Source organism: Dioscorea cayenensis, chromosome 14 (genome assembly GCF_009730915.1).
Source record: "Dioscorea cayenensis subsp. rotundata cultivar TDr96_F1 chromosome 14, TDr96_F1_v2_PseudoChromosome.rev07_lg8_w22 25.fasta, whole genome shotgun sequence".
Lineage (NCBI taxonomy): Eukaryota > Viridiplantae > Streptophyta > Magnoliopsida > Dioscoreales > Dioscoreaceae > Dioscorea > Dioscorea cayenensis.
Genome location: NC_052484.1, coordinates 9,829,264 through 9,850,869, shown reverse-complemented (window position 1 = coordinate 9,850,869; position 21,606 = coordinate 9,829,264). Strand labels below are relative to the sequence as shown.

The window sequence follows — 21,606 nt, the reverse complement described above, 5'->3', positions numbered from 1 at the left end:
AGAGCTCTTCCGCAGAGATCCACACGGGCGTGCGAAAAATACCCCACGCCCGTGCGTTTGTCATAGGTTCGCCCACAGAGGCGACTCCACGCTCCTCTGTGCTCTCGGGATAATTTGCTAAGTCTCTGCAGGAAGGCGCACGCCCGTGCAGAAATTACCCACGGGTGTGGACCATCACAAGGTCGCTCACAGAGGCGTGTCCTCGCCCCTGTATCTTCTCTGGATGAGCTCTGAACAAAAATGCACTACCATTTAGAAAACTTAGAAAACTTTGCAAGCACTGCAGAAAATTTCTGAACACAACTATACACTCAGAGCCTGCTTTACAAGGCAACTTTGACCAGAGAAAACACGAAAAAATAAGCTCAAACGACCTAAACTTCACCAAATCCACATGAAAACACACGATGACATTAAAAACCCACAATCAAACAAGCAAAAGCATCTAAAAATCAAGACACCAGCACTTAACATTTTTTTCATGCAAATACTACACTACTCAACTAAGAAAATAGTAAACACTTGGGTTGCCTCCCAAAAAGCGCTTGTTTTACGTCACTAAGCTTGATTTACCTTGTCTTACCTCATGGGGGTTCATAGATGAAGGTTGCCCTCTTATCCATAGCTTGAAAGCATGAAGAGCAAAGGCTCTTGAAGGTAGAGGGGGAGTTATCGGGCTTGGGACCACCTAACAATAATGCATCCAATTTGTTCGGTTCACGCGCGTCTCCAACAGCCTTGGAGCGTTTCCGGTGGTGTCTCCTTGCCCTCTTCATCTTCCGGAGCACCTTCTTCAGGATCCGCGGAGTAGATGACACTTCTTAAGTCGAACCAAGCATCATAACTTCTTCATTTTCCACCTCTTGGTTGAACAACCCCCCGTACGGGTCCGGATTGAACATTTCCTGCATGTATTCATCAATAATCTCATCAGTAGTGTCTAAAAAATACAAAGCATCATCAAAATCAAGAGAATGTTGCATGGCTTCAGCAAGGCGGTATGTGAGCTTATCATCTCCAACTCTCAATGTTAGCTCCCGCCGTCCATGTCAATCAATGCCTTGGAAGTCCGCAAGAATGGCCTCCCAAGTATCAAAGGTACATCCGCATCCTCATCGACGTCTAGCACTGCAAAGTCAACAAAAAAATGTACTTGTCCACCTTAACAAGCGCGTCTTCAATGATACCCCTCGGATATCTCACTGTTCGATCCGCCAATTGCAAAGTCATCCGAGTGGGCCTAGGCTCTCCCAAGCCTAACTTCTGAAAGAAGGTGTATGGTATGATGTTAATACTAGTCCCTAAGTCCGCTAATGCCATTTCTTCACCCCAAATAGCCAATGTTACACAGAATAATGAAGCTTCCCGGGTCTTTCTTCTTGTTCGATATGTTCTTTTGCAACACCGCTGAGGAAGAAGCATCTAGGATCACTTAAGAACTCTCCTCATACTTCCTCTTGTTGGCCAATAAGTCCTTCAAGAATTTTGCATACTTTGGCATTTGAGCCAATGCCTCAACAAAAGGAATATTGATGTGGAGTTACTTGAACAAACTCAGAAACTTCTTGTACTGTTTATCCCCTTGGTCATTCTTCAATCTAGAGGGATAAGGGATTTTTGGCTTGAAAGATGGAGGTGCCACCTCCTTCTCTTTGTTTGTTCAATCTTCAACCTCTATAACCTCACATGCGTGTTTATTGGGCTTCTCACTCGGAAGCCTACCTCCAAGCTCTCAACCACTTCTCAAAGTGATCACCTTCACATGCTCTCTAGGATTGGTCTCGGTATTACTCGGCAAGCTCCCTTGTGGTCTTTCTAATAGAGACTTTGCAATCTTCCCCACTTGATTTTCAAGATTGTGCAAAGAAGCAGTGTGGTTGCGAAGTGTAGCCTCAACTAATTGAAACCTTGTATCCGATGATTGCACAAACCTAGTCAAGGCCTTCTCCAAATCGGTCATACGGGTCTCCAAGCCTAAAACTCGGTTCTCCATGTTTGGGACTTGTTGTTGTTGGAAACCCGGTGGCCCCATGGCCTTTTGTGAACCTTGGTTGCTCCACGAAAAATTGGGACGATTCTTCCAACCCAGATTGTAGGTGTTGCTATATGGATTCCCTTGGTTCCTCATTACATTACCCACAAAATCGACATTCTCAACCGAAGATGCATCACCAACAGAGATAGGGCAATCAGAGAGAGCATGTCCTCCATCACACCCGGTACAAGTAGTCATGGCCGCCACTCTATTCGAAGTTAGAAGATCTAACTTCTTACTCAATGATTTTGCTTGAGCCGCCAATGAAGTTACTGCATCTATCTCATGGAGCCCAGCTACTTTTTTCTTCTCCCTAGCATTCCATTGGTAGCTATTTAACCCCATTTCTTCAATTAGTTGACGGGCCTTACCGGGGGTCTTGCTACCTAAGGTACCTCCTGCTGCCATATCCAAGAGTTGCCTTGTACTCGGATTCAACCCATTGTAAAAGGTCTGAACAATCATCCACTCCAAGAATCTGTGTTGCGGGCACTTTCTAAGGAGCTCCTTAAACCTTTCCCAATTCTCAAATAGAGACTCAAATTCCGACTGTACAAAGGACGAGATCTCATTCCTAAGCTTTGCAGATTTTCTGAAACGGAAATAGCGGACCAGAAAAGCTTCTACCATCTCCTCCCATGTGGTAATCGATGCTCTAGGTAATGAGTGTAGCCACTGCTTCGCTCTCCCCTTTAAGGAAAATGGGAAGGTTCTCAACTTGATGGCATCATCCGTCACCCCGTTTATCTTAAGCATATCACACACCTTGAGAAAGTTCTCTATATGACTGTTTGGATCCTCATCGGCCAAACCATTGAACTGTGCGGATTGCTGCAACATGTGGATGAATGCCAGCTTTAGCTCGAAGTTCTGAGCTGTAATCGGGGGACGCACAATACTCTATTGTGTCCCCAATACTGAAGGTCTGGTATAATCGGATTATGTCCGCTGTTGCTCATTCTGTTCTGCCATGTTCTCAGATTCTTCTACTTCCAAATCAGCTAGATTAGATAGTTCTTGCACAGGTTCTTTCCTTTTTCTTATAAGTGTACGTTCAAGCTTGGGATCTACTTCAATCAATCTTGAGGGGTTCCCTCGGGTCATAACCTGGAGCTGCACCAAAAAAAAAGTAAAAGAAAATCATAACGGTAATAGAATAAGAAGAAATGAACTAGAATGAATGAGTGAATAGCTAAGAAAAAAAAGTTCAAAGTATCTCTAAATGCCTACTCCCCGGCAACGGCGCCAAAAACTTGACACGACCGAATATGCGTGTAAACCGCAAGAGCACGGGTGTCGAAGTAATAAATCCCAAGTGAGTGGGTACCATATCCACAGGGAATAGTGAATAGAAACACAATGATTGCTATCTAACTATAATGAGAATAAATTGATGGTATGATGAATGAGAGTAATATAAAACGAGATAAAAGAAATAAGAGAGAGAGGCACAATAATTGAGAGGAAAAAGACAATCGATGTAAATGGGGTACTTGGATATTGTTCCACCTAGGATTGTTGCTTCAAGTGCAAAACCAACTATTATGCTTCCTAACTAATGCATTAATGATTCGAGGAGATCTTAAGATACATGGTCCCAAATCTAAGGTCAACCATGCCTAACTCTATACATGTCCCAGAGGAGAAATTGAACAATCTCTCAATCTCGCACTCCTATAGAATCGTAATGATTTCTAGAGATTCCAAGTAATAAACCCTATTCCTATGTGTAGACCTAACCCTTTGGTCCAGGTGAAAGGTCCCTAGTCACAATTAATACCTAGGTACTAAAATCACTTTAACACTTCACTCCGTTGCCTCTATAACTAAGCCCCAGTGGAAGGTCATCCCTTAGCCCATTCACTCTACTATGACCACAAAGAACTTGAGGAAATGGAGGTAGGATGAATCAAATCGAAGGGGAAAGGAGACGCTCCGCTACCTATCGACTCACCCTCTCAACCCTCTCCAATCTAGCTTTGTCTAACCCTCATAGCGTATCACCCATCCACAAAGGTTACCAATATGTACTCTCAACCCTAGTATCACTCTAAGTGAGAAATCATTCAACAAGCATTCAAGATTGTTCAATTAAAACATCAATTAAGGAAAGCATAATAAAATGTTTAAAGAAACAATAGCATCCTAGGGTTCACAAATCCAAGTACGCACTAGGGGGTTTAGCTCTCCATGGAGCTAGTTACAATCAATAATGAAATCCATAGAACCCCCCGATATTCATGTCGATGGTCTTGTGGAGTGGCCTCGTCCTCTCCAAAGGTCCCCTTATCAAGCTTAGGGCACACCTCGCGAATCGGTGCCGACGAAAGCTCCCCCAATAACTTTCTTCCTTTTGGAGCGCGTTGTCGAAGCTGGAGAACCATTCCAAAAGCCTTGTCAAAACCCCTCTAAACCCTAGCCGCAACCCTCTCTCAAGTTGGGGAAAAGATGGAGGAAAAGATCCTGAAATCGACTTTAAATAGGGCTGTAATCGGGAATCCACACGCCCATGTGGGTGCCAGTGTGGATTTTTCACACGGGTGTGTGGAATTAACGCATGTCCGTGTGGATTCTCTGTTTTCATCCTTCTTCGGCCGGCTGTAAATAGTACTTTCTACAGTGTTTGTTGCATTTTTTTACAGTATCCTGCTACAGTGCCAACCCGAAGCACTCCCGAATCCATGCTTTCATCGAGGTAACATAAACGGGCCCACGTTTATGTCGTAGATCGCTTTGCTTCTTCAATAACGGACACGTTGGTGGAGATCTTGCTATACATGCATAAGCCGGAATGGTTGAATGTGACTGCCCTTGTGACCCTCCAAATCGTTGTGCTAACTTGAATACGAGGAGGTTGGTATACATTCTTGCATTTCGAACCCGACTTATATCTTCGCGTTTGAACCTCCTCAAGATTTCCTCCAAATGGTGCATTTACAATCCACATTGGCTTCTTTCTCTAATATTCGGCCTCACAACCCTATCTGCATGAAAGTAACATAAATACACACATATTAGCATTAAAACCCGATAAAAGTAATGCTCATCATATGGAAAGAACACTTCGTATTCTTATCACACAAGCATTTATCAAGGTGTGACTTCTTCCTTTGTGATGAGACCCCACACTCCTCCGACATCTCCAGCACCACTACTAGCAGCACCAGCAGAGACAGCGCCTGACAACGACGCTTGAGGCATCTTTATCTTTCTATGTTTTTATGTTTTCACATTTTATTTCTGCATTTTCTTTTGGACTTGTATCACTCAGAAAAGATCTTCCTTCTGAGTTTATCTTTTTTGTTCAGTTCTCTCGAGTTGTATTTCATTTTCATTTCTTTATAGACTCAATTTTATTTTGTTTTTATTGAGCTTCACTGAATCCCCTTGTGTATACGTGCAAATAATCTTGTGAGTCTTGGAATTAAGGAATAGTTATGGACATGGTCATGTTGCTTTTCACATAGCTGTGTGTGCTCCATAACCCGTTGGAACTCAACTCTTAATGAAATTAGCTCCACCAAACGTACTATTAGGAGTTTAGGGGAGTATTGTTTCAATTGCCCATCTCCACACACATGTTTTGATTGTTATATTTCTTGTTGTGCTTGCATGCGTACATTGAGGGCAATGTACATCTTAACGGGGGGGTGGGGAGTTCACATTACATGCATTCTATACTTATGCTTTCATTGTTCATCCTCATGTAGGCAATGGCAATTCACCTTAGTTACAATGGTTATATTCTTAAGTTTAGGAGAATTTTTAACATTGGGTATTATTATGCTCTAGTTTTTACTTGAATTTTTAGGAATTTTTGCCCGGTTGACAGTTGTTGTACTACTCATTCATTAAACCTTGTGGAAACTCAAGTTTGACATTTAAGGGAATGTTTTAGTTTGTTTCTTGTTAAATTTCTTTGAAAAAAATGGATGAATGAATGAAAAAGAAAAAGAAAAAAAATATATGTGTTTGTTTGTTTGTGCATTGGAGGTAGAAAGAGCTACCACCTATGAAGTATGAAGCTACTTTCATAAGTCGGGATACTAGTTATGCCCTAATGAGAGAAAGAGCTATCTCATGAGATGAGTGAAAACTACTACCCTGGTAGAAAGAGCTACCACCTCGAAAGTGTGAAAGCCACCTTAGCGGCCGCCTAGGAAAGGGCTACCTTAGAGGATGTGTGAAGCTACTACCTTCTCTTTTCTCTTTATAAATAAATAAGTCCCTCTCAATTACAGCTTTGAGGAGTATACGTTGGGTTCACTTTAGTGAGTTTACACATACTTACACGATATCGGGTTGTTATCCTTTTTGATTCAAGTTTTTAGCTAGAGCATGGATTTCTCGTATTCGGTGTTGGAATTTTTCCTTACTTGTAGAATGCTTCTTTTGCATGCTTTTGGTGAACCTAAGGCCAAGCATTTTTAATTTTCCTTCTTAGATGCTCTATACTTATGCTTTCATTGTTCATCCTCATGTAGGCAATGGCAATTCACCTTAGTTACAATGGTTATATTCTTAAGTTTAGGAGAATTTTTAACATTGGGTATTATTATGCTCTAGTTTTTACTTGAATTTTTAGGAATTTTTGCCCGGTTGACAGTTGTTGCACTACTCATTCATTAAACCTTGTGGAAACTCAAGTTTGACATTTAAGGGAATGTTTTAGTTTGTTTCTTGTTAAATTTCTTTGAAAAAAATGGATGAATGAATGAAAAAGAAAAGAAAAAAATATATGTGTTTGTTTGTTTGTGCATTGGAGGTAGAAAGAGCTACCACCTATGAAGTATGAAGCTACTTTCATAAGTCAGATACTAGTTATGCCCTAATGAGAGAAAGAGCTATCTCATGAGATGAGTGAAAACTACTACCCTGGTAGAAAGAGCTACCACCTCGAAAGTGTGAAAGCCACCTTAGCGGCCGCCTAGGAAAGGGCTACCTTAGAGGATGTGTGAAGCTACTACCTTCTCTTTTCTCTTTATAAATAAATAAGTCCCTCTCAATTACAGCTTTGAGGAGTATACGTTGGGTTCACTTTAGTGAGTTTACACATACTTACACGATATCGGGTTGTTATCCTTTTTTATTCAAGTTTTTAGCTAGAGCATGGATTTCTCGTATTCGGTGTTGGAATTTTTCCTTACTTGTAGAATGCTTCTTTTGCATGCTTTTGGTGAACCTAAGGCCAAGCATTTTTAATTTTCCTTCTTAGATGCTTTAATGTTTTATTTTTGCTTGAGGACAAGCAAAAGCTTAAGTGTGGGGGAGTTTGATAAGTGCTTGTGTATAAGTAATACGATGTATTCTTTTCTTACATTGAGCATTACTTTTATCAGATTTTATCGCTTATTCGTGTGTATTTGTGTTCTTTTGTGCATGTAGGGCTATGGAGACAAAGTTGGGTGAAAGAAAGCAAAAGCAGATTGTGGACGTGATTGTGATGAAGTTCTTGGATCAAACAAAGGTGAAGACACAAGTTGCACTCAAAGACATGTGGGTGTGTGCCAACCTCCATTGTGCTCAAGAGAATAGGGATGGGATATCCAGGGCTTCAGCCCCATCCGGGTGTTTGGTTTCCTGGATGGGGCTGGATGGGGATGTCCCTCATCCCTGAAAATGGGATGAGTGGCGTCCCACCAATTTGGTGGGATGCCACTCATCCCACCATCTCATCCCTTTCTCTCTCTCCTTCTCTCATCCATTTCCATCTCTCTAAATATTTTAAACTAATTAATTTCAACTAAAAAATTAAGTTAAATATTAAATAAATATGTTATTCATTAATAATCCATTAAAATAATTTAAACTAAATAAATAAAATATATTTTTATTAATTATATGTTATTTAAATACTTCCTAAAATATTTAAATTTAAATAAATTAAAAATATCATCCATTAATTAAATTAAATTAAACAATTTAAAAATATTTTTTAATGATAATTTGAAAGTACATTCTTAGTTTTTAACCTTTTGGTTATTCATAATAGTTTCCGATCATTTGCTGCAATTTCTAGTTATTCATAATAGTTTCCGTTTATTATGTTATTAATTAATAATCCATTAAAAATATTTCATGCTAAATAAATAAAAAATTTATCTATTAATATCCGTTATTTAAATCAAATACATACTTAAAAATGGATATCTAAATATTTACATATCCTTATTCCTCTAACCAAACATCAAACAATCTTTATCCTTACTATTATATCCCTCCAACCAAACACTTAAACATGGATATTCCCATCCATGGATATTTTATCCATGGATATTTCATCCATGGATATCTCCCATCCATGGAATATTATATCCCACTATCCAAACACTACCAAAGTGGAGGGGGCACAAAAGCAGTAATACTCATTTGTTCTGACTCGTGCAACATTAGTAAGAGCTTCGTTAATGTGGTTTTATTGAAGACACGAAAAAATCTACTGCATGGATGTGTGCCCATTCATGTGGCTTCCATGAAAAAAGTGGATTCGGGAGCATTTCGGTAAAGTACTGCAGCAATCACTGTAGCAGTTACTGTTCATAGGTCGTAGAAAATTGAATTCTAGAAATCCACACGGCCATGTGGAAATTCCACATGCTTGTGTGGATGTCCAATTCTAGCCCTTAAAACTATTGCGTTTTCAGGATTCTTTGGGGATCTTCTTCCTATATTTTACCCATCTTTGGAGGCGCTCGCGGCTAGGGTTTGGAGAGGTGTTTGCTTGGTTCTAGGAGTGGTTCTACGGCATTTGACATCGCGTTCCTTTGGAGGAGAATTATTGGGAGAGCTTTCATCGACATCGATTTGACGAGGTGTGCCCTAGGTTTGACAAGGAAACCTTTGTAGAAGACGAGGCGGCTTCGCAAGACCATCGATACAGAACACAAGGGAATTTTATCTATGGATTGCATGCATTTACTTTTGATTTCATTGTTGATTGTGTATTGCTCCATGGAGAGCTAAACCCCTAGTGGGTGCTTGGACTTGTAAACCCTAGGATGATTTTGTTTCATTGACTCTTATCATGCTTCTTTAATTAATGTTTTAATTGAGTTCCATCCTTGAATGCTTGTTGAATTGATTTTCTCTTAGAGTGACACTAGGGTTGAGAATCTATCTTCGTAATCCTTGTGAATGAGTGACACTGCATTAGGGTTAGAGAAAGCAAGGTTGGGGAGGGTCGAGAGGGTGAGTCGAGAGGTTACGGAACGTCCCCTTTCCCTTCCGATGTGGTTTATCCTATCTCAACGTTCCAAGAGTTCTTTGTGGTCATGATAGAGTGAAGTACTAAGAGACAAACTCCATTGGGGCTTAGTTTCACAAGCAACAGAGTGAAGTGTTGAGGTAATCCTTAGTGCTTGGGCTTAATCGTGATTAGGGGTCTTTCGCCTGGACCAAAGGGTTAGATCTATATTAGGGAATAGGGTTTGTCACTTGGAATCCCTATAGCTTCAAGCAATCCTTCAGAGTGTGAGGCGTTAAGAGTATTCCTTTCTGCCGGGGCATAGTGTAAGGGTTAGTCACAGTTGACCTTAGGTTTGGGACCATGTGTCTTTGGATTTCCATGACTCATTAAACTTCAATTAGGAGGCATAATGATTAGTCTTGCACTTGAAACAATAGTCCTATGGTGAACAATGTCCGGGTGCCCTATCTTTCTATCGATTACCTCTCCTTATTCCTATTGCGTTTCCTTTCTATTTTCTTTATTTTATTTGCATTGATATTGTTCACTCAAATAACAAAATTAGTTCACTTGATAGCTAAATAGCATCACTACTTGCTTCCTAACAACTATTCCCTGTGGATACCACTACCCACTCACCGGGGTACTTTATTACTTCGACAACCCGTGTATTTGCGATACACACACGCAAGGGGTGTGTCAGTAACTGTGAGATGTGATCTCTTGTAAATTATTTGGAAACTAAATTGACTTGACGACGAGCATCATTCTTTATGGTTTAAAATTTGTATTTTATTATTCTTGAGTTATGAATATTGAAACCTTTATTTGAGAAAAGGGAATTATTTTATGTCATCAATGGTTTTCTTACACATGTATATACTATTATATGCTATTATGTGCTAAACTTTTTGTAGTATGGCTAAAGCCTAGCTTTGTAATTTTTTATCGATTATTTTGGTGTATTCTATTAGAATTGTGCTAACCAACTCACTGAGTGACTTATGTTACTCACCCTCTCTCTTCTTTCCAAGCTCTAGCGACCATTAGTGTTGCGCGGGATGAAGTGCTAGGCATTCACTAGCTTTCTTTCTTTACTCATTTCCTGTATTATATATGTTTATTTGTGAGCATGAACATGTTGTATAAGAATATGGATCTACTATTGTATCTAAACTCTTTGTACATGGTTTGTTTGCTTATCTAGTAGTTCTTGGAAATTTTGTTGTACCTATGACCAGTACATTACCTAAATTCTATCATCAGGTCATGTTGTTGATGCTTCCCTTGCGTATCTTTGAGCTTCCTATTTTGTATACTCTATGCAATGTTGTTACTCCAGGGGTTTTCATTAGCCTTATGGGAACTTGAGGGTTAAGTGGTATGGGTATCCCTCTTCGGGTCGTCAAGGCGGTTATCACGTCCCCAGGCCCTTGGATTGGAGCGTGACAACACTTATCCGACTGAATGTGCCAAAAGCTAATTGTCTAAGATATATAGCAAGAAATCTGAAATAACTACCAATATACTCGGTGCTTATAGCCACGACATGCAATTTATATATGCTTATCTAATTGGGAGGGTTCAACACATGACGATTGAGTACGATTGGTGCTCTTATGAAGCCCAATAGAATAAAACTGCCAAATCGTAAATAAAATGTGCTCCCATTTCTTTTTTAATTTTTCCATAACAATAAATGGATCCAAGACCATTAGCTAATAAAAAATACTTCTTCCTATTTTAAGTTTCTATTACTTAGTTACTTCAGGATATACAAATTACCAGGGATTTCTTGCGTTTTTTTGAGAACAGTGATAACACTTGAGTTCTTCGGCTGATGGCTGTCAACCAGTTGTATCTCAGGAGTCTTTAATATGAAACATGCTAGAGCAAAAAATGTAATGGAGAGGACATTTGGTCTCTAAAAATTCATTGGAAAATTTTGTTCAGTCATGTTTCTATAAATTAAACCTTAATGGATCTTGCTTGCTACATAAATTTATTAAAAGAAAGATGATGGAAGACCCTGCAAAAAATGAAGTGGACAATTTAGCACTGGTGTCACGCCCCGACCCCGCGGGCCTTGGGACGCAACAACTGCCATAATAACCTGATGAGGGATACCCCACCACTTAACCCTCGAGTCACCACATGGCTAACAAAATCCTTGGAATTTCACATTTTAAACATGAATAACAAGAATGTACAATACAAAATGAATGGAGTACTACAATAGCACAAAGGAAACAACAAATACAAAACCTAATAATAGAGTTTAAGAAATATACTGGTCACAAATGCACAAGATTTTTCCAACAAGAACGAACTACAAAAAAAATCATGCATAAGGAGTTTCTAATACACTAGTGTATCCATGTTCTATAGACGTGGTCGCACATGTCCTTAACGTTGACCCACTGGTTCTGTATCGTGACTCTAGAATCTTGATGTATCATCCAATCAGGGTTCTACGTGCCACCTGAAGAAGACAAGGGAGCGGGTCCTCCACGCCACCTCTAGAGGCTAGTCTGTGGGAACCCACTACTGCATCAGACGGGTTATAGCCCCATCACTATCAAATAATCAATACAAAACAGGGTCAAAGACCACATAACCATAGAAGGTTAACAACATTAAGTATCAAAATATTGCTCAGGGAATTCAAGTTTCAAAAGTATCAAAATGTCCACATGCCGGGAATGAATATCATTTCCACACAAATCAATGTCATAAGTATACTATGTGTATAAGGTGTCATATTTCAATTCAAGCTTGATATATCAATATAACCATAAACCTTTGAAATAAATATCAAGACTCTTGCTCATAATTCAGTAGTATAGAAAGTTATTTCCAAATCAATCGAAACATAAAACCATCGAGATAAAACCATAGCAAACTTGCAAATAAAACCAAGAAGATTTAAAAGCATTCCAAAAGAATTATGCAACACAAAACCCCACTCACTACTTAGGCAAGAAACCCATAAGTAGCTACTCCTCTGCCAGCTCCTTGCCTAGTGATGAGCCTTCACCACCTAACCAACCAAACACACACACACATCAACACAAGCAAGAGTAAGCTAAGAACCACAATAATGAACCTTAGGTTAAGAATGGCATGCAACCCTAAATCGGTCGTAATGTTAGCTCAAGACGGGTTTAAAGGTTCCCAATAGAATTATAAGGGTTTGAGATTCACTTTAAACCAAAATAATTCAAAGAAAAGATCAAGTTTTACTGATGCTACAGTAATACTACAGTACCCCGAAAACAAGGAAGAAGAAGGATCATGGATTCCACAAGATGGAAGGGCTACAAAGCAATGCAAACACTCCTCTCAAGTTCTAACAACAAGAAGTAAGAAGAAGAACAAGGCAAGCTCTATTTACTCATCCACCAAAACGTAGGCATAGAAATCCAAATGCATACCAAAGCATGGAGAACAAGGAGGAGGAAGATGGCATACCTTGCTAGTTCAACAACTGGAGGAAATGATATATGTAGCTTCAGTTCCAAGGAAAATGGAGGAGATCTAGTATTCAATTTTTCTCTTCCAAGGAAGAAGAAGAAGAAGATAAATGATGAAGGGTAGAGGAAAGGGGAAAGAAGAAAAAGGAAAATAATGCTAAATGACCAAAATACCCATGCTTCGCAACCTAGAAAAGCCTTACACGGCGTGTATCACATCTACACAGGCATGTATCTCATCTACATGGCAGTGTATCACCCTGTGTAATTGCTACAGTACTGATGCTACAGTAAAACACTCTGAATTCCAGTGAGTTACAAGGGCAAACACACAGTTACAACACCCTTGTAGTTCTCTGGACTTTTTCAGAGAGTTACACTGGTAGGTACAAGCCCAAGAACACGACCATGTATCTTTCTGACCAATTTTAGAGTTTTTCTAGAGAGTTACACGGGCAAAAACACAGTTACATGCCCACATAAATTTATGCCCGCATTCTGAGTCTTTAGGGTGTTATAAGTTTACTATAGTATCACTGCTATCGTGGCATGCCTACATTACAATTACTATAGAGATACTGCTACTGTGCATTTCCTTGAGATTTCCAGAGAGTTACATGGGTAGGTATACGGTCGTGTATATGTCCATGTAATTCTCTGGCCATGCATTATGCAGAAAAGTCAAATCATTTTGTAACCAGGTACTCCTAGAACGAACAAAACACTAAAGAACACACCTAGAAAGGAGGACAAAACTAAAGAAAAAAGTCCTTGACATCACAACTAGAGCCAAAAATAGAAAAAGACACTGAAATTATTGTAACTATTGAGCCAATAGACGAGAAGATCCAATTTATGCATAAAATGGCCATGTACATGTTTAACGCATGGCAATCAATTTAATTTTTGCAATTGATATCCATGTACTCAATTGAATGCTTGTATGTATTAATTTTTTTTATTTTTTAAGTTTATGTTTTTTATTATAATCATGTACTTGAATGTTCACATTACACATGTGTGTTTGACAATTATGTAAATTTAAAGTACTTGTAGTATGTATTTTTTTTTATATATATAAATGATGTCTATGTACTTAATAAGAATAGCTCGGATGTATTTGGTTGTTTTTTTTTCATCTAGAATGGATCAAGAATCACAACCCAGGGGTAAAGGATAGATCAAACACTTTTGTACAATTAAAGAAGACAACCCTAAGTGAAGGCTTGGTTGGGTTAACTACAAATATTATGTGAAGTATTGAGAATGTATTTCGAAATGGATATCTACATCAGCCGGAAGAATGTTAAAAGAAAAGTGCTTATGGTTGTGCCAAACATCAAGTCACAAATGAAACTCTTTAATTAAAAGTACAACCACTCCTATCACTAATTTATTGTGTATTAGGGTCTTTGATTGAAACTATGAAAATAACACTATCTAGTGAAAAAATGCATATATGATGAATATGCAATGGTAATATAATTATATTTACCAAATGTTTGAAGAATTTGATATGGTATTTTCCATATTAACTCTTCTTTTGTAATACAATACACAATCACAAAGAGGTAGTTTGTTTTTATGAAAAAGAGTTTCTTTTCTTTACTGATTTTGCCCCGTTTTTACAAAGGATTGAACGCGTGGAAATGCGGGGGGTAATCTTCACTACAAGGAAACAGGCAGTTGAAACTTTGGCTGTAAATTCAATGCAAGACACTGCAGTTGTAATACAACTGCCGTGAGTATCAACTTTTCAAGGAGTGTTATTTTGTAAATACAGTGAGTATCAACTTTTGGCCTTGTGTTTTTTAAACAACAAACTTCAAACCCTCTCTCATTTCTAGGTTATCATCTTCTCCTTTTCCTTTTGATTGCATCATTCTAATGATTGGCAACCCTTAGGGTGTGCTTGGGAGGAAGGGTTTGCAAGGGTTTTGAAGGGTTCATAAAGGAAGGGTTCTTTGAACCCATGCTTGGGGAGAAAAAATAGGAGGGTAGGCAAGGGTTTTGGAGGTAAATGGGGGGTTGAAAACCCCCCATTTCCCTCCATTCATCAACCCACCAAAATGGTGGGTTGAGGAGGGTTGAATATCTTTTGGACGATTTTACCCTTCTAACATTTCTATAAATACAACTTATGTCTTTTTGAGGAAAATATGTATTATGGTTTATTGAAATGAAATATTATGTATTTTTTGGTTTTATGGAAATTATTATTTTTATTTTATGGTTTATTTAATTATTATTTGTTATAATTGCTAGTGCTACAGTAATTTTTATTATATTGTGGACTTTTTTTTTAATTTTGATGAATTTGTATGTTGAAATGATAAAGGCCCAAACCAAAAATTTGGATTAGTTGTGCAAAAACATAAATAAAAATAATCCAAATGCCTATGTTTTTTGTGTTTGAATTAGAGCAATATAAGGGTATTTTGGTAATAACATTACATAACCTTACTTTCCTTTACTTCCAAACTAAACACAAAATAGTGAAAACCCTTACTTTACTTTCCTTCCCCCCAAGCAAAATATGTATTCAATCCTTCCTTTCCCTTCCCTTCCCCCTCCTTTCCATTACTTTATGAACCCATCCTTCACTTCATCCAAGCAAGCCCTTAATTTTCTAGAGTCCTCGATTGACAGTGTTCCACCTTTGTTGGAGCTTTAGCATCGGCCTCCGGAGCTTGAGAAGGAGAAGGGCGACGCACAGTCGGCTAAAATTGCAGAAAAGGAGGAGAAGGGCTAATATTATTATTATTATTATTATTATTATTATTATTAAATTTGGCAAAAATCTAAGCTTCTTTTGACTGATTTTTTTAGCTTTGAGGGATTTTTTTTTTCTTTTTATAATGGTCATCAGTCGATGATTTGTTGAAATTTATCGGATTTTCACAAAGTGTTTTTCTTTTTTTCCTTTCCTTTTCTTTTCTTTTTGTAATGTGTTAATTTCAGTGAATTGGTGTCTAAATTATGAATTATCTGTTAGCTATTTTAAATTTATTTATTTATTGAAATTTATTTTATTAGAATTATTTTGGCGCTTTTTGTAGCGCTTGTCCCTGGTCTTCATCCCAATTTAGCTCCTCAACATGTGTGGAAGAAGGGCTTGGTGAAGATCCAGGATGGAGTTCATGAGATGTAAGTCCGATTCCTTTATGAGTATTCAATTATTTTTAAGGTTGCTAATGCTTTTAGATGTATTGAATCTTTGATTATCACTGGATGATTGTCTTGGATGTATTTTTTCATTTAATGGCCTTTCACTTTGGATTGGTATGCGTTGTTTTCATTTTTAAAATTATGAGACTTTCTTAAGTCATGTGTTCTCTAAAAGTATAAAGAGGGAAGGGATAGAACCTCTGTATGTTCAATTTGCATTGATGAATTGAATATGGTCAAAATAATGAAAATTTAGACCTAAATGGCCCATCGGCATTTAGCTTGTAATGTGGGAGAAATAGTATTAAGAATAAACTCTAGACAAGCGGAACAATAAACTAAGCACTAGACTTCTTTTAATTTTAATATTAACAATGGTCTATTTATGATTTCACTGAAGATGGTTCTTTTCTCTTGATAAGAATTTTTTTTTTTCTTTTTTAAGTTGCTAAGGCTCTTGTGAATGTGCTTATGGATATGAGATATTCTAGACGTTCTTAAGTTATTTGTTGTCTAAAAGTATAAAGAAGGATGGGATAAAGCCTTCGTACGCTCAACTCACATTGATAAATTGAAGGGATAATCTTGATTGTCAAAATAATGTAAAATTCCTATGTCCTATATAACCCCTCTGCCTTGGACATATAATGAGGGATAGATAAGTTGAATACTGCAGACTATACCTTTTTAGTTTCAATATTAAGAGTGGTGGATTTGTGATTTTGTTACACTCTTTTAAATGGTTCTTCCCTCTAGACGAGAATTTTTTTGAAGTTGCTAAGGATTGTAAATGTGTTTATGCACAAGATAAATGAATCTTTACTTGGATGCTTGTATTAGAATTTAAAGTTTATTTTATAATTGATATTTGGTACATTATGAATTAGTAATTTTTTGTGATTCTGATTCTTTCTTATATTATGTGTCTTCTAAAATTATAAAGGTTCTTTATGGCCATCTCACATTGATAAATTGAAGGAATAATCTAGATCATCAAAGTTAGGTAAAAGTTTACAGCAAAATAAATAATGATTAATAGTAAACTCTAGATAACCTCAATAACAAACCTCACACTATATTAATTTTAATTTGAATATTAACATTATTTGGTTTAGGTTTGAAATTTGAGATTGTTTTCGAACTTAGAGTAAATAAAAGAAAAGGAAAAGAAAGGAAATCAAAACAAAGAAACTTTAGCGATACCTGTTTCAACATTTTCTTATCCATTATATTCTCTATTGACTTATCCATCTTAATTTCTTCATTTTGCCATTTATCTTATGTTCTTAATTTGCTTATTTATCTTATGTTCTTCATCTCAGTGAGAGCAACAGAACATTTCTCAATGTTCCTTTTGTTTTGTTTTTCTTTCCATCAATTGGAACACAAAAAAACAATGTCTTCAAACTGCTTGTTTATTTATTTTATGTTCTTCATATCAATGAGGACCTTATGTTTATTAGATCATTTAGTGATTTTTTTTTAAAATCCTTTTATGTTATTTTTATACATTTTTGCTTTTGTTTCTTGTTTTTGAATTTCTTAAGATTTCATATCATTGAGTGAAAATATGGTTTCCGATCTCTCGTTGATGTGATTTCACTGTACTTTTTTTTTTTGTGAAATATGAAATGCTTGAATCTCAAGTTATATGATGTGATTTCTTTTTGTTTTTGCTCTCATATACCAAATGCTTGAATCTTAAGTACTATAAATGTAGTTTCTTTTTCTTTTTCATTGGGACATTGTAAGGTCATAATTAAAGATATGTTCGTTGTTCCCTTGGTAAAATGGGATTTGATGACTTGATATGTACCATCAAAGCTGCATCTTTTCAGCATTATTAAGAATGGATTTAGTTTTGGATTGGCAGGAAACTTCCAGGATATCCTTCACCAATTTTTCAGAAACAACAAATTCACCACTAATGTTTTGATTCTATATATGTTTACTGGATGCACACTTTTTAATGTGACATATTGCAGCCCAGCCTGATTTCATTTTAAGGGATATAATATTTTATTTGACATGCATGATGAAGTATGATCTGTCTGGTTTCATGATCTCTTGATAAGATGATTTATTTTGTTGTAAGTTTTTTTTTATGGGTAATGCTTTTTGCAATCGAATATGGATTTGCGCGTACTGGGACATATCCAAGGATCCTCAACGGCTAAAACTTTGGGTTTCTAGTCAGTAGCCAGTAGGTGCTCATATTTACGAACTTCTTCCGATGAGGAACAACTTTTCTCCCACCAATCTTTCTTTTTGGCCAAATGTCTTCCATTGACATTGTTCCATCCTCGAACTTATCCTCAGTTGAAGATTTCAACAGTGTGGATTGCTTGAAAGGATAAAGTTAGTAGTTTTTTGTTTTTTTGTGCTCTCAGATTTTCCTTCTTCTTTTTTCCTATTTCATTTCCTTTTAATAAAGTTCATGCACTTTGTTATGTTTTGGTGCATAGATGGTTTGAGCTTATCTTGCCATTGTTAATTTCTTTCCATTATTCACAGCTTTTACCATCAAGGTGGCAAGGCACATATTGGCCAACTTTTGTGAATTACATAGTTCTGTTATGTTCATGATAAAATTGGCATTTCAATATGTTTATATTTTAATCACAATTCTTCTAGGGATCTCTCCTATGATGACTTCTTGGGCACAATTCAGAATCTATTAGTGATCTTGAGCACCTTCTTGAACTGTAAGTGATATTACTGTTCATTAAATTTATTTCTTGCTGAGACAAAATATTTAAATATGTTATAGTTTCTCTTCCGTGTAGGAATATTTTGGGTAGAAACAGTCTCAGTGGATCAGTACGTACCTTCAGAATTTGGAAATCTCATGTCACGCCCCAGCCCCATAGCCGGGCCCGCTGACAGATCGGCCGCATCCAGTGGGGCTGGCCCCACTGGGTGCAAGGCCTCAGATTTGACCTGGTCAGAGTCAACCCTAGCAAGCTGATATGAACAGTAATACAGAAGCAAGAATAAGATACTGGTAACTGAAATACAACAAGTACGGGCTTTAGCAGCCCTACAGAATACAAATACCACCCAACAGTTTGCAAAACACAAATACAGTCATAATACAAGCCTTACACTCACAAAAGGGTAGTACAGAGATACTGATAAAAGCAGACAATATGACTCCCAGACACCCCCCTGATCCTAGACTTGATCTTCTCCTGCGAGAACAGAATTCACAGAGTGCATGAGTCACAAAGGCCCAGTAGGATCGCAGAAACAACAGATAAAGCAGATATCGCAGAATAACATATTATAGTTCGTACAGAATGCAGAAAAATACGCAGAATACAGAAATAATCCAAAATATGGAAAACACGCATAACAGTCATGTACATCTCCCTGGCTAATAACAGAAATCGACAACATGAGGTTGGATCATCGACTGTGAAGTCGGGACAGAACAAAACAGAGTATCAACAGCCAAAGCCGGATCTTCTACTACAGAAAACATGTGCACATGGCTAGGACTTACTCCTCCTAGCTGGGCGAGCCAGAAATGGAGATGTACTAAAACCCGCAAAAATACGAAATACAGACAGAGAAAATGCTGAATAAATAAAATAATTAAATAACTAAATAAATAAATGACAAGTAAGTAAATAAATAATTAAATAAAATCACAAAAAAAATAAAATAAAATAAAATAAAATAAAATAATGAAATAACTTAAATACATAATAATTGTCAGAAATACGGAATTTGCGGGTGCTAGAGCCTACTTGGTTCCGAGCTACAATGCCGGGTTCACCAAGTCCCACGTCTAAGGCTCGCTACGACAATCTAACCCAACAAATAAAACTTCACTCAGAAATAATTTTGGGCCGGGCTTATCTTACATCTATAGCCTGAGCTAACTTATCAATTAAAAGATCTCAAAGTTTAGCAAAGCAACTGAACAGCCAAGCACACTAAAAGACACAGCCACATAATACAACTAATATGAAATATTTAAGAAGGAAGGTCATGCTTCTAAATAAAATACCTAACATGCTGGGCTTCCTTTCCAACTAAACAAAACTAGCACAATGGCATGCCTACACTAGAATGAACGCACGGAAATTAGCAGAAATTACAACTTCTCAGGAGAAAATAAATGAGTAAGCCAACCAAAAGAATCAACTATACAAATATATAAAAAAATATATTAACACTAGGAGGGTTCTGCAATAATACACCAGCTCACTAAAAAATCTCTAACAAAAAAAAAAACACTATTTAACACATGCTCAAAAATATCTATAAAGACCTAACACACCAATTTAAATATAAAACATTCGACTACCAGCAAGGCTAAAAGAAAGCAAAGCATTCTATAATGAATTTAACTAATAGTGGTGGAATTCCCAAGGAAAAAAGAAATTTTCTTTAGACCAAGAAATGCATGCATACCTATAATAAAACAATCAAACACCAACTCCAAACAACGACCAGAAAAACCAGAGTTATTACAACTAATGAGCATAAATAGGGAACTGACTCCTGCTAACATCCATTAACATGGAAATAAGAATTTAAATATAACAAGAGAGTAATCCTGTCACTCAAACAAATCTAGTTTCCAAGATCCCAAACACAGCATACAATTTGGTTTCAAAGATGCAAAGCTTAAGCTGACAGTGCAAGAGAGACAACATCCATCCACACAATAAGTATCATACTAAAAGAAGAGAGATTAGTAAAATACCACAACAAAGGTGTCCTACGATTTGGACACACGAGTTCAAAGATGACTTTACAGGCTTCTAATGGCAACATACACTCATGCATGAATCTGAAGAATTACACACAAGCAGCTTACAACCACACTCAACACAACATGCTACCTACTCAGACTAGAAGCTTTAAAAGATTAACAATCAAAATAAAAACCTGGAAACTCGGTGGAGAACCCAAAACCAGGAACTCCCTTCTCCTAGCTGCCGCCGGTACCGAGAATCCCAACGAAAAGGGTTAAGTGGTCGGGAGGATGGAGAAGAATCCTTGAGGAAGAAAATGGTCTCCAAAGCAAAACCTCCCAGGAAGAAATATAGACCTCTCCAAGCATTCTCCCACCAACCCCGACAAGACCGGGGTTTACATGCGATCTGACAGGGGGTCACGAGTTGGGCGACAGAGAGTCACGGGTTCACCTTCTTGAGAAAAGTCAACAAGCTCCGGTCAAACTTGGTCTAAGGCCAAGCTCGTGGACATTACATCTCAAAAGTGTGATATTCTTGCACCAATGTTGTTGAGGTGCTTGATTTAATTTTTCTTTAAGCTCATGGCTCTACTTCTAATTATTCATTTATTTATTTGATTCATGTGGCTCTACTTTGGAATTTTGTGCATGAATAGTGTCTTTATCAATCTATATACTTCTCTTTTGTTTTTTGCCCTCTGTTTTGTAGTAATCTATGTATTTTTACTCTTCCATGTTAGTTTGTTTAAGGTTGAAACCTAATCATATGACGATTTTGTTTTCTCCACACCTATGCTCATACATCCAATTGCATCTCTATTGTGATTATCATGTTTATATTGATTATGCACATATGTCAATTATATATCCAGGTATATGTTGAAAAGTAGATGATGCTGATGTTGTACTTTTTTTTTTAGTCTTGTATAATATAATTTTTTGTTACTTCCCACATTCATCACATTCTTATGCATTTGCAAATGTTTTTTTTCTGTTGATTAATGAATTGAGATGATAAAAGTGTTCTCAGATT

General features: G+C 37.2%; 1 long non-coding RNA gene and 1 other non-coding gene across 2 annotated transcripts; one reads left to right on the top strand and one right to left on the bottom strand.

Moving 5' to 3' along the window:
• The first annotated feature begins 2,510 nt into the window (after nucleotides 1-2,510).
• Nucleotides 2,511-2,617, top strand: LOC120276606. The gene has a single exon (XR_005541320.1). It is a non-coding gene; the product is annotated as a small nucleolar RNA R71 (small nucleolar RNA).
• A 16,215-nt stretch (nucleotides 2,618-18,832) lies between these two features.
• Nucleotides 18,833-20,962, bottom strand: LOC120276014. Its single transcript, XR_005541190.1, has 2 exons — nucleotides 20,765-20,962; nucleotides 18,833-19,053 (listed from the first exon to the last, which is right to left on the bottom strand). It is a non-coding gene; the product is annotated as an uncharacterized LOC120276014 (long non-coding RNA).
• Nucleotides 20,963-21,606: the final 644 nt, after the last annotated feature.